Consider the following 12,518-nt stretch of genomic DNA (forward strand, 5'->3'; position numbering starts at 1 on the left):
TATTACCTTCTATTGGATTAAAAACATTCATGTAATCAACACAATGTCATCTGATTCTAACTGAGTAAAATGCTAACAATTTTGGTTACATTTACCATAAATCCACTAAAAGTTGTATTATCGGCTGTACACATACCTCTCCACATCTGGTAAACACTACAGTTTCCAAAACATTTAGTCACAATTGATATGGGTACCATATACCATATGCTTTGAGAAGTGTAGACAGTGAGTTGATGCATTGAGCTGTCAGCTCTTAGCTCTCTCTCTGTAGTGTTTGAGTAAGGAGAGCTCTTCTGCCTGAAGGGTTGGTCTAGTTACACAAGCACTCCATGACAGACAACAAAAAGAAAAAGACCACGTTTACGTGGCCGATCCTAAGGTTAGCCTTTTAATTCATGCCATTGTTGACTGTGCCCCCCTCTATCTCTCCATCCCACTCCACTCCTCCTCTACTCCACCGTGAAGCCAGTCCATCTGTTTATTATTATCTTACTGGACCGAGAACATTGCGAGAGGACCCGCGAGCTACCATTTGAATTAGTGATTGCCCGGCCGCATCGCCCCTCCCTCTCACCCTAACCCGCGAAACCTCTAACACCGTTTCTGTACCTAACTATCCCTACCTCTAACTAGCCTAACCCAGCCATACAAACACCCCTATTGTCCAGGGAGAAAGGTGCTCCCCCCACCTCCCCACCCCCCTGTCCCCCTTTGAGACCAGGCCCTTCCATGCTGTGCTATTGGACATTCCCTTGGTTTCTCCCCCACCCCTGACTGCCTCACTATAAACCAACCCGGATGCTCCAATTAAGACTCTTAATCTCTAACTCGGTCCTCAGACAGAGAAAGGGGGGGGGGGGAGAGAGAGAGAGAGAGAAGGGGGATAGAGGGGGAGAGAAGGAGAGGGATAGGTGGAGGGGAAAGGTAGAGAGAGTGAGAGGGGGGGGTGGAAGGAAGTGAAATGTCTCCCCACAGTTCATTATCTTTGTGGCTAAGGGGCTTCACACTGGCTGCTCGGGTCTGTGCTGTAAAAATGCTATAAAATGAAGGCTGGTGATAAATCATCTCACTTTCTCTGTGTGGGATGGAACTGTAGCCAACACTGCTAGTTTAAGACAGACCCTGCTTGTTGTTTTTAATGTAAATGTGAATTTGATTCATTTAGTTGACGTAGCCTGGCTAGCTGACGCAAGAACCAAGGAAAAGTTGAAAGGCTCTGAGTTACATCCCATAAAGCCACTAGACTTGCATTAGTGTAGGAATATGAATGACTTGTCTCTCCAATGATGGGTATTCATCATTATTGCAAGGGTTTCTCATGGTGACAGTACGCAGGATAGCATTTACAAACAAAAATGTTTTTATGAAGAGACAAGGTCGGAGCCTGACCGGTCAGCCTCTCTGAATTATCAGAACTCTAACAAAGCACCTAAGAACCAGGATCTCTGACCCTTAAACCAATCACACGACCATCTCAGACCCTCCACAGCTGTTTGTCATTGGTGTTTTTAAAACCAATTCTCTGAGTGAGATAGTTTCCCCAAGACCAGAAGTCCCAGGACAATGATCACCAGACCAGACTGTGTCTGTGAGGAGGTGAGTCAGGTTGTTGTTCTGTATTCTTATCTTATCCAACTAGATGACCTGGGGCCTGCACTTTAACTGAAGACGCTCTGCCCTGTGCCAGAACTCCACTGACAGTTAGTTGAGCTCTGTTTCAGCCAGGGCAGACATACTGGATGTTTGAGGCCCAGAGAGCATATCTCTCAGAGGATGGCGTTTACAGAATTAGAGATGCTGGTGAGCCAAAATTGATGATGATCCCAAATATCCACCAGATTTCCCCTAAGGTGTCTATACTTTTCATATGAACACAAAATATAGAAAATCAATCCTCAATAACTGTATCCTAAGTCTTCTCCTCTGAGAACATTGGCTCTGCAGTCATTGTATTAAATAAACATGTTGTGCATCATCACAGTTGTTTTGATAGACCCTCAGTGGCAGTTTGAGTCCAGAATATGTCTCTCTCTTTGAGACACTCCCCAGACCCTCTAGTTCCCTTCGACCTGAGAAGGCCCAGAACCCAGGCTCCCCAGGAAGCCCTCACCCCGGGGTGACCCCCAGCCACGACACCCCCACCCCCTAGATCAGGGATGTGCAACTCCAGTCCTTGGGGGCCAGAGTGGTGTCAATTTTTCCCCGTCCCTAGCAAACACAGCTGATTAAACTGATAGCATTCTAAACTGAAGATCATGATTTGTGGATTATTGGTGTCAAGTGTGTTAGCTGGGGCTGGGGCAAAAGTGTGACACCAGTCAGGTCCTAGAGCTGCCCATCCCTGCCCTAGATTGATGTTCCTGCCTCCTGCGCCCATGCATTGTCTGGTTATGAAGTGTACTTCCTGTTTCTACCCCTCTCGCTCCCTGTTCCTGTTAAAAAAATCAATTTTACTAAGGAGGAGGGGGATGTGCTAAACCAGTGTAGAACCATGCCGTCATCGGGCTGTTAGGGTCGTGAGGCTGTGAGGACGCTCTTTGTGTGAGCTGGCAGCTTTTCTATTAGCTGTGATGCTACGGGTCAGATGCACAACACAACACTTGCTGTTATGGCCTGAGTTCCCGCTCTGGGTTTGAAGTGAGAATGAAGTGAGTATCAGTGTGTTAGGAACAGCCTAAAGAGTGTTAAAACAAGATAAATGTAATGTGATCAAGTCACAAGAATAGAAAAAAATCCATCTGTGTTGGTTAGAACCAAAAGGAATACCAAAAAGTGTGCAACCTTAATCACCTTGACGACAAGTTTCATTCACATTATCTTCACTCACCAGACAACAGAACCCTTTTTTATCCTGATCTGTTCTGTAGAGATAATATACTTTTTCTGCTCTGAGGAAATTCGTGAACCAAGCCCACACCTGGGTGTGTTAACCAGGGTTAGGTCAGCTGATCTGGTGATCCATCAGAGTCTGGTCTGGTAGCTGATTATCCAGACGCCTCATCAGTGTTACAGAGATCTTCGCTCGGCTCGCTGGTCCCCAAAGCTACACTGACAGCATGCTAATGCTAACAGGCTAATCACAGGCCAGTGAGGCCAAACGGTGGCTGCCCCCCTCCAGCTCCCTCTCTTTAAATGTAATGTGAATGCATGGCCCGCCACAGTGCAGCCCTGCTCCCAGCCTGCTCCCACCCTGTGCCCAGCCTGCTCCCACCCTGCTCCCAGCCTGCGCCCAGCCTGCTACCACCCTGCTCCCACCCTGCTCCCAGCCTGCGCCCAGCCTGCTCCCAGCCTGCTACCACCCTGCTACCACCCTGCTCCCAGCCTGCTCCCAGCCTGCTCCCACCCTGCTCCCACCCTGCTCCCAGSCTGCTCCCACCCTGCTCCCAGCCTGCGCCCAGCCTGCTCCCAGCCTGCTACCACCCTGCTCCCAGCCTGCTCCCACCCTGCTCCCAGCCTGCGCCCAGCCTGCTACCACCCTGCTCCCACCCTGCTCCCAGCCTGCGCCCAGCCTGCTCCCACCCTGCTCCCAGCCTGCTACCACCCTGCTCCCAGCTGGGTGAAGCATGGCGGTCATTAGCCCCAGATCCCCCAAGACACATCTGCTCAACACAGATAGCTGTATTCTCCTTACGACCATGTCCCCTGGCCCCACACTAGAATAGGACTCTTACTGTGATGTTAGAGAGGTGAGGTCCTAGTACCACAGTACCCTAAAGACAATTAAGAAAACCAGTACCCCACCTTACCTCAGCTATAGGTAATGCGTCATGCTGACTGCGGTCAAACAGCAGGTTGGGGTTTGCAGATTTGGGGTTCAGTGAGACTGGGAATATATAGTTAGTTGGGAGTGATTGGGTGGATTAGGCCTGTTGTTTGATGGAGATGGATGATGGTAGAGAAAAGCCAGTTTGGGAGAGGGAAAGAGAGGGAGAAAGAGAGAGAGGGGGGAGGAGGGGGGGAGTGATGTGAGCGTGTTGGCCGCTAAGGCCCGTCATGCAGGCTGTGTTTAGGGCTGGTTGCCATGGGCACCCCCAGATGTGTCCGATCTTCATCAGGCGTTGTGTAGCGGTGTCCTGAGTGCCTTTCCTGTTCATGTTTACACAACTCTCTCTCTGTTTCTCTCTCTCTCTCTCTTACACACACACACACACACATATAATTCAACTCCATTTATATATAGTGCTTCTCAAACACAGCTTCCCTGCCTGATATGATTTAATGAACACCTTCCAAAAACCTGAGGAGTCCTCTCTATAAAAAACATTTTCCAATAACCTTCTCCCATCCTCCCCAGCATGATCCCTCTTCAGCCACCTCAGTCTTAATGTTTAAGATGGCATATGGATGTCCTAGCCAAGCTATAACTGTCACCTAATGGACAATGTACTGTTTGAGACATAAACATCTTATTTCCTAATGTACTATAAAAGGAACCGGACTTCAAATAAATAATATAACCCCATCACTTCCCTGAGCCAACAATGTTCCTTTTCTATACTGTATGTTTATTTGAATATGAAAGTGAACTTCCTCTGCTTCTTAGTCAGTCAGACTTCTAACCAGTCAAAGAAAGTAAAAACAGGCTCTATGATGAACATCAATTCTACCTGTCACATGTTTCTATGGAGCCAGGCCCTGACTTAATCTACTTACCTTCAGCCCCAAATCCACCTATCAATAAAACATGTAGCATTTTAACTTGTCCCAGAGTGAGGGGTATGAAGAGAAGCACATACTCTCTCTTTCTCACACACACACACACACACACACACACACACACACAACACACACAACACACACCACACACACACACACCACACACACACCACACAACACACACACACACACAAGACACACAGAGAGAGAGAGAGGGTTGTGTTGTTCAGTGCTCTCCTGTAAGCCCCTAATCCTTCTGTCGCCATGGCGAGCCCACGCCTCAGTAGAGTCAGCACTGCAGACTAAACCTGGGGCTGTGAACGTTAAACTGGTAAAATGGATCTTAATACATTGGCCTATTAACCTGCTGTGTGGTTGTGTATGTGTGTGTGTGTGTGTGTGTGTGTGTGTGTGTGTGTGTGTGTGTGTGTGTGTGTGTGTGTGTGTGTGTGTGTTGAATTCGACTTACCACACTGGCTTATTAGCCTGGCTGGTTCATGCTGTGTGTCATAATGGTCCTAGATCAGTCTAAATACACAATACTCTTAATGACCAATCAAATAGGGGCTAAACTGTTGTGGTTGGATGGATGTACAGTACTATAGAAGTCTAAGAAAAGGACTCCCTCTCTGTATTTCTCCTCGCTTGGCGATAACAAATTTCACGCTAGCTACCCAAAGCTTTTCCCCAGCCAGTTGAAGCCTCAGTCCGGTCAGACTGTTGCTTTACTACCCATAGTACAGGGCGAGAAGGGACAAGGCCATTCGTTCGTTGTGTGTAGCCGTTGGCATGGTGCTGTGTCGTTAGGACCACAGCCAACATATCTTGCTGGAATTTCCTGTCTGAATGGCGCCCCCTCCTCCTCCTATCCTTCTTTCCTTGCTCCCTCCCTCTCTCATCCCCCTCTCCCCTAGCTCACTCCCTCATTCTCTTTCGGAGAGCGAGACAGAAAGAAAAGCTGTTTTAATTACCCTGTCCAGAGCCCTCTCTCTCCCTCTGTCTATCCCTCTCTCTCTCGCAGGATGTTATTATCACTGAGTACTTCCTTAGAGGATGAGCCCCTGTGTGTCCCAAATTGCACCCTATTCCCTATTCAGTGCACTACTTTTGACCACAGCTCTAAGGGTCCCGGTCAAAGCAGTGCACTATATAGGGAATTGGATGCTATTTAGGATGAACCCCTCAACCCCTTCTGATCTGATCTTGGCTGCTGCGTTGGGACATGAAAAGTGAATGTTTTCCCTCGTACACTCAAATACACACACACACACACCAGTGCCCTTTGTTAATGTGGAACACCTGTCTTTGTCTTTAGGGTGAGATCAAACCCGGCTTAAGACCAAAACAAATAGAAAAGAGGATGGGGTTGTTTCTCACCCGCTCTCTGACAGGATGTTTGGCACTTCTGAGAACATTATTATGGGGGTTGGGAAGCAATATTATTAAAGACATTTAAGCAAACATGTTATGATGATGGAACATCTAAAGGGGTAGAGAGCAGACAGACATGTATATATGTACCTGAACACAAACAAAGTTAACGCAGCTCAAGAAGCACATTCCCATGAGGTGGGTGGGTCAACTCCAATCAGAGATCCATACAGAGATAAAAGCAAGGAGGTTTTGAAGTGACACTTTCAGCCGTGTCCTGCCAGATGAGAGTGAGAGTGTCAGGGTGCCAAAGGCTGGGGCAGTGTGTCCCTACATTGCTGCACACCCAGAGGACAGCTGACAGTCCAGTGCCTGTGTACCCTCCCCTGTAACATATACCTACCCTCTGTACCTTCCTCTTGTAGTCCCTGTGGCCCAGGAAACAATGCTGCTGTCTCGGTGATGGAACAGGCCTGCTCAGCCTTTCCCTTCAGATCTGGACAGCCCGTCTCTCTATGGGGGTCCTTATTTTGTTTAGTGAGATAAAAGTTGTGCCTGCCTGCTTTCTTGTTTTCAAGTTACTACTACTCCAGCAGACTCTGAGCACCACTGACATCCCTTTGACCCAGACCCATTCCACCCCACTCTACCTTCTTTAGCAGCCCACTCTCCCTGCCTTGTACCAGGCATTGTTGTGAGCCAGGAGACACATTTGGATAAAAGTTGGAACTTCTCTCCACGCTAATCCTCCCATTTAAGTTTTTACAGGGGGGCTTTTTGTAGTGTCTGTGTTGCCTCTAACATACAAGTTGACTTGAGAATCTATGTCTTCTCTTACACACAAAAGGAAGAGAGGCTCGTTGGCAGACGTCGAATGGTGTAGAACATTACAGAGACTGAGGTTCTCTAGGATTCTAGAGAGGTGGAGCGCGAGGGAGGGATGTTCAGTTACACTGACTTAGTGTCATGACTTGTAAACAATTCCATGTAAGTCAATAATTTCTAACAACAATCACAGTTGTTGGGACAGTGCATACCTCAAACCATACATTTTAATGTCACAATAACCCACCAATAAGGTGGCAATCATGACAAGAATGAGTTCAATCACGTCTAAGTACCAGTAATGTCTTGCTTTGTGTTTGCAAAGAAAAACACTGAAACGTTCCTGTTTGGCCTCCAGGCAGAGTTGAGTTACAGTGGCATGTTTTCATAGACATGACTTCAGGAGTCTTTGTGCAGTAATGAAGCTAAGTACATCTCAAACAGAGAGGTGCCAAGGAAGGAGCCATCAGGCTCAGAGAAGAAAGTTGAAGAAAGTTTCCCGACATGTCTTCAAACACCACCGCTCGGAGGCAAGCTCTGTGGTGGGCTTAGCCTCAGTCCTTTTCCTACCCGGTGAGCTACAGTGAGGGAAAAAAGTATTTGATCCCCTGCTGATTTTGTTCGTTTGCCCACTGACATTGAAATGATCAGTCTGTAATTTTAATGGTAGGTTTATTTGAACAGTGAGAGACAGAATATCAACAAAAAAATCCAGAAAAACGCATGTCAAAAATTTTATAAATTGATTTGCATTTTAATGAGGGAAATAAGTATTTGACCCCTCTGCAAAACATGACTTAGTACTTGGTGGCAAAACCCTTGTTGGCAATCACAGAGGTCAGATGTTTCTTGTAGTTGGCCACCAGGTTTGCACACATCTCAGGAGGGATTTGTCCGCATGTCGCTTTGCAGATTTCTTCAAGTCTTTTAAGGTTTCGAGGCTGACGTTTGGCAACTCGAACCTTCAGCTCCTCCCAATTTTCTATGAATTAAGGTCTGGAGATGGCTAGGCCACATCCAGGACCTTAATGGCTTTTTCTTGAGCCAACTCCTTTGTTTGCTTGGACCGTGTGTTTTTTGGGTCTTGTCATGCTGGAATACCCATGACCACGACCCCATTTTTCAATACCCCTGGCCTGAGGGAAGGAGGTTTTTCACCCAGATTTGCGTACATGGTCCCTTGTCGCATCGTCCCTGTTGATCGGTAAAGTTTCCGTCCCTAGCCAGAAAAACACCCCCCAAGCATTAATGTTTTTCCACTCCCATGTTTGACGGTGGGATGTGTCTTGGGTCATTAGCAGCATTCCTCCTCCTCCAAACACTGACAAGTTGATGTTGATGCCAAAGAACTCCATTTTGTCTCGTCTGACCACCCAACAGTCACCCAGTGTCCTCTGATCATTCAGATGTTCATTGGCAAACTTCAGACGGGCATGTATATGTGCTTTCTTGAGCAGGGGGACCTTGCGGGCGCTGCAGGATTTCAGTCCTTCACGGCGTAGTGTGTTACCAATTGTTTTCTTGGTGACTATGGTCCCAGCTGCCTTGATATCATTGACAAGATCCTCCTGTGTAGTTCTGGGCTGATTCCTCACCATTCTCATGATCATTGCAACTCCACGAGGTGAGATCTTGCATGGAGCCCTAGGCCAAGGGAGATTGACAGTTCTTTTGTGTTTCTTCCATTTGCGAATAATCGCACCAACTGTTGTCACCTTCTTACCAAGCTGCTTGGCAATGGTCTTGTAGCCCATTCCAGCCTTGTGTAGATCTACAATCTTGTCCCTGACATCCTTGGAGAGCTCTTTGGTCTTGGCCATGGTGGAGAGTTTGGAATCTGATTGATTGATTGCTTCTGTGGACAGGTRTCTTTTATACAGGTAAGAAACTGAGATTAGGAGCACTCCCTTTAAGAGTGTGCTCCTAATCTCAGCTCGTTACCTGTATGAAAGACACCTGGGAGCCAGAAATCTTTCTGATTGAGAGGGGGTCAAATACTTATTTCCCTCATTAAAATGCAAATCAATTTATAACATTTTTGACATGCGTTTTTCTGGATATTTTTGTTGTTATTCTGTCTCTCACTGTTCAAATAAACCTACCATTAAAATTATAGACTGATCATTTCTTTGTCAGTGGGCAAACGTACAAAATCAGCAGGGGATCAAATACTTTTTTCCCTCACTGTATAAGGCCGCAACAATCGCTGTCTTTTGCCTCAGTTTGTGTTCTGATCGTTGGCTGAGATTTGTAGTGTGGCGGCTGTCAATCAAAGTGACAGGGGACTCTGTTGGGCTTCAGTGGCTTTAGCGATGACCCAGGAATGCGGACTCATGCAGGTAGAACTTCTCCTTACAATCACACACACACACACACACACACACACACACACACACACATCGGCTACTCCCCTACTTCCTTCCTCCCCCTATCCCCCTCACAGAAGGAGATAATGATCTGTGCCACCTAACCTCTGACCCCTATAGTCTCTGCTCCCCAGGTCATCTCTGACTCACTGGAGCGCATGATGCTGCACAAAGAATCTTAATACAGAGATCCCAGAGATCAACCAGCCAACCCAAGGGAGCTGACCTGGCCTCCTCCTTCTTCTCTTTCTCCTCCTGCTCCTTCTCTTTCTCCTCACTGCAATGCACACATACACGTAAACCAGTATCATTGTTGGGGTGAGATGTTGTGCTGAATATCCACGCTTTGATTTGATTCTGCATACATTTAAAAGGGGATGATGTTAAAGGAGGAAAAGCGGAACTGGTTATAACTTAGAAAGTGTTTAATGGGAGCTCTTTGGGAGCAGAGCACTTCTGCTGTACTGTAACTTCATACAGAGAGCTAGAGGGAGAGGTTAGAGAGGCTTAGACTTGGAGGTTGTAATCATCACACTAATTAATGAAGGTCTGTTGTTTTTAACAAGATGTCCCCCGAGCTATGAACCTTTTTATGGCAGGAAATTGTTGATTTGTGCATTTTGAGTATTTCACATAAAAAACACACTCATGGTGAAATAGCTCTGTTTCGCCCCCATTACAGATAGAGAGCTATTAACGGACACAAAGTACCCAGACCAGACTGTCTGTAACTTAAGGTTTCAATTACTGGGGTATTATGGGAATTGTAAATATTACAGTTACACCCCATGCTAAGGAGGTAAGGATGGAGCAGGAGCACAGCCTCCTTGGCTCAGCCTGATCACTAGAAATAGGCTTCGTTTTTGGACGTTTGAAAGGGCTAGAGAACGTCAATATATGCCTTCCTCGGCACTCACAAAAAAAAGATGTGTGTAGAGTAATAACCACTGCTAGTTTGTAGGATAATAACCACTGCTAGTTTGTAGGATAATAACCACTGCTAGTTTGTAGGATAATAACCACTGTCTTGATGTCGTCTTGCGAGGATAACTGAAACCACTGCTAGTTTTGTAGGGTAATAACCACTGCTAGTTTGGTTAGTTTATAATACGCTGCTAGTTTGTAGATTAATAGCCACTGTTATTTGCAGGATAATAACCATGTAGACTGCTAGTTTGTAGGTAATAACCACTGCTAGTTTGTAGGATAATAACCACTGTTAGTTTGCAGGATAATACCACTGTAGTTTGCAGATAATACCACTGCTTGTTTGTAGGATAATAACCACTGTTAGTTTGGCAGGATAATAACCACTGTTTAGTTTTGCAGGATAATAACCACTGCTTGTTTGTAGGATAATAACACTGCTAGTTTGTAGTAACCACTGTTAGTTTGCAGGATAATAACCACTGTTAGTTTGCAGGATAATACCACTGCTGTTTGTAGGATAAAACCACTGCTAGTTTGTAGGATAATACCACTGTTAGTTTGCAGGATAATAACCAACTGTTAGTTTGCAGGATAATAACCACTGCTTTGTTTGTAGGATAATAACCACTGTTAGTTTGCAGGATAATAACCACTACTAGTTTGTAGGATACTAACCACTACTAGTTTGTAGAGTAATAACCACTGTATTTTGCAGGATAAACCACTGTTGTTGCAGGATAATAACACTGCTAGTTTGTAGAGTAATAACCACTGCTAGTTGAGAGTAATACCACTGCTAGTTTGTAGAGTAATAACCACTGCTAGTTTGGATATCCATGCTAGTGAGATAATAACCACTGCTGTTTGTAGAGTAATAACCATGCTAGTTTGTAGGATAATAACCACTACTAGTTTGTAGGATAATAACCACTACTAGTTTGTAGAGTAATAACCACTGCTAGTTTGCAGGATAATAACCGCTGCTAGTTTTGTAGAGTAATAACCACTGCTAGTTTGCAGGATAATAACACTGCTGTTTGTAGAGTAATAACACTGCTAGTTTGTTAGGATAATAACCACTGCTAGTTTGTAGGATAATAACCACTACTGTTTGTAGATAATACCACTAGTTTTAGATAATAACCACTGCTAGTTTGTAGGATAACAACCACTGCTAGTTTGTAGAGTAATAACCACTGCTAGTTTTGTAGATAATAACACTGCTAGTTTGTAGGATAATAACCACTGCTAGTTTGCAGGATAATAACCACTGCTAGTTTGTAGGATAATAACCACTACTAGTTTGTAGGATAATAACCACTGCTAGTTTGTAGGATAATAACCACCACTAGCTTGTAGGATAATAACCACTACTAGTTTGCAGGGTAATAACCCCTGCTAGTTTGTAGGGATAATAACCACTGCTAGTTTGTAGGATAATAACCACTGCTAGTTTGCAGGATAATAACCACTGCTAGTTTGTAGGATAATAAACCTTACTAGTTTGTAGGATAATAACCACTGCTAGTTTGTAGGATAATAACCACTACTAGTTGTAGGATAATAACCCATACTAGTTTTGTAGGATAATAACCACTGCTAGTTTGTAGGATAATAACCATGCTAGTTTGTAGGATAATAACCACTACTAGTTTGTAGGATAATAACCACTGCTAGTTTGCAGGATAATAACCACTGCTAGTTTGAAGGATAATAACCACTGCTAGTTTGTAGGATAATAACTACCCCATAGCTTGTAGATATAACCACTACTAGTTTGCAGGGTAATAACCCCTGCTAGTTTGCAGGATAATAACCACTACTAGTTCGTAGGATAATAAACACTACTAGTTTGCAGGATAATAATGGTTTAGCTGCTGCTTATAGCTGCTGCTTGCTGCCAGTAACATGAAGTGAGGTGAGCATCTCAAGTGTAGTGTGAGTCAAGAGGTTTTCCTCTCACGACTGTTGTTCCTTGTTTATGTCCAGACTGTTGCTCTCCTTCAAATGGGCACCTCCACACACGCGCACACACACACACACGCACACAAACCACACACACACACACGCACACATGAACACACACACACACACACACACACACACACACTAAGTTCAAAGGGCTGGATCCCAGCAGGTCTTTGTCAAAGGCCCAATGTGATCTTTCTCATCTCTCTTGTTTGAGATGTAGTAAGATTCCTCAGGACCTCTTTGATTATTTATTTATTTATTTTTATCTTCTTCCTGTGTTATAGGGCCAATATTTAACACGAAACTGCTCAGCCAGCTCTTAGAGGTGGTTCATGTTTGCTGCATTGTAGCTTTAGGTTTTTACCCTTTTAAATATTTCACTTGAAAGTCTTTATT

At 45.1% G+C, this 12,518-nt stretch overlaps 1 protein-coding gene across 1 annotated transcript in view; it reads left to right on the top strand.

Annotated features, from left to right (window-relative positions):
* Positions 1–12,518, top strand: part of LOC111959648 (zinc finger protein GLI2-like) — a 156,536-nt gene that overhangs the window by 50,973 nt on the left and 93,045 nt on the right. The window lies entirely within an intron of this gene.

Source organism: Salvelinus sp. IW2-2015, linkage group LG36 (genome assembly GCF_002910315.2).
Source record: "Salvelinus sp. IW2-2015 linkage group LG36, ASM291031v2, whole genome shotgun sequence".
Taxonomy (NCBI): domain Eukaryota; kingdom Metazoa; phylum Chordata; class Actinopteri; order Salmoniformes; family Salmonidae; genus Salvelinus; species Salvelinus sp. IW2-2015.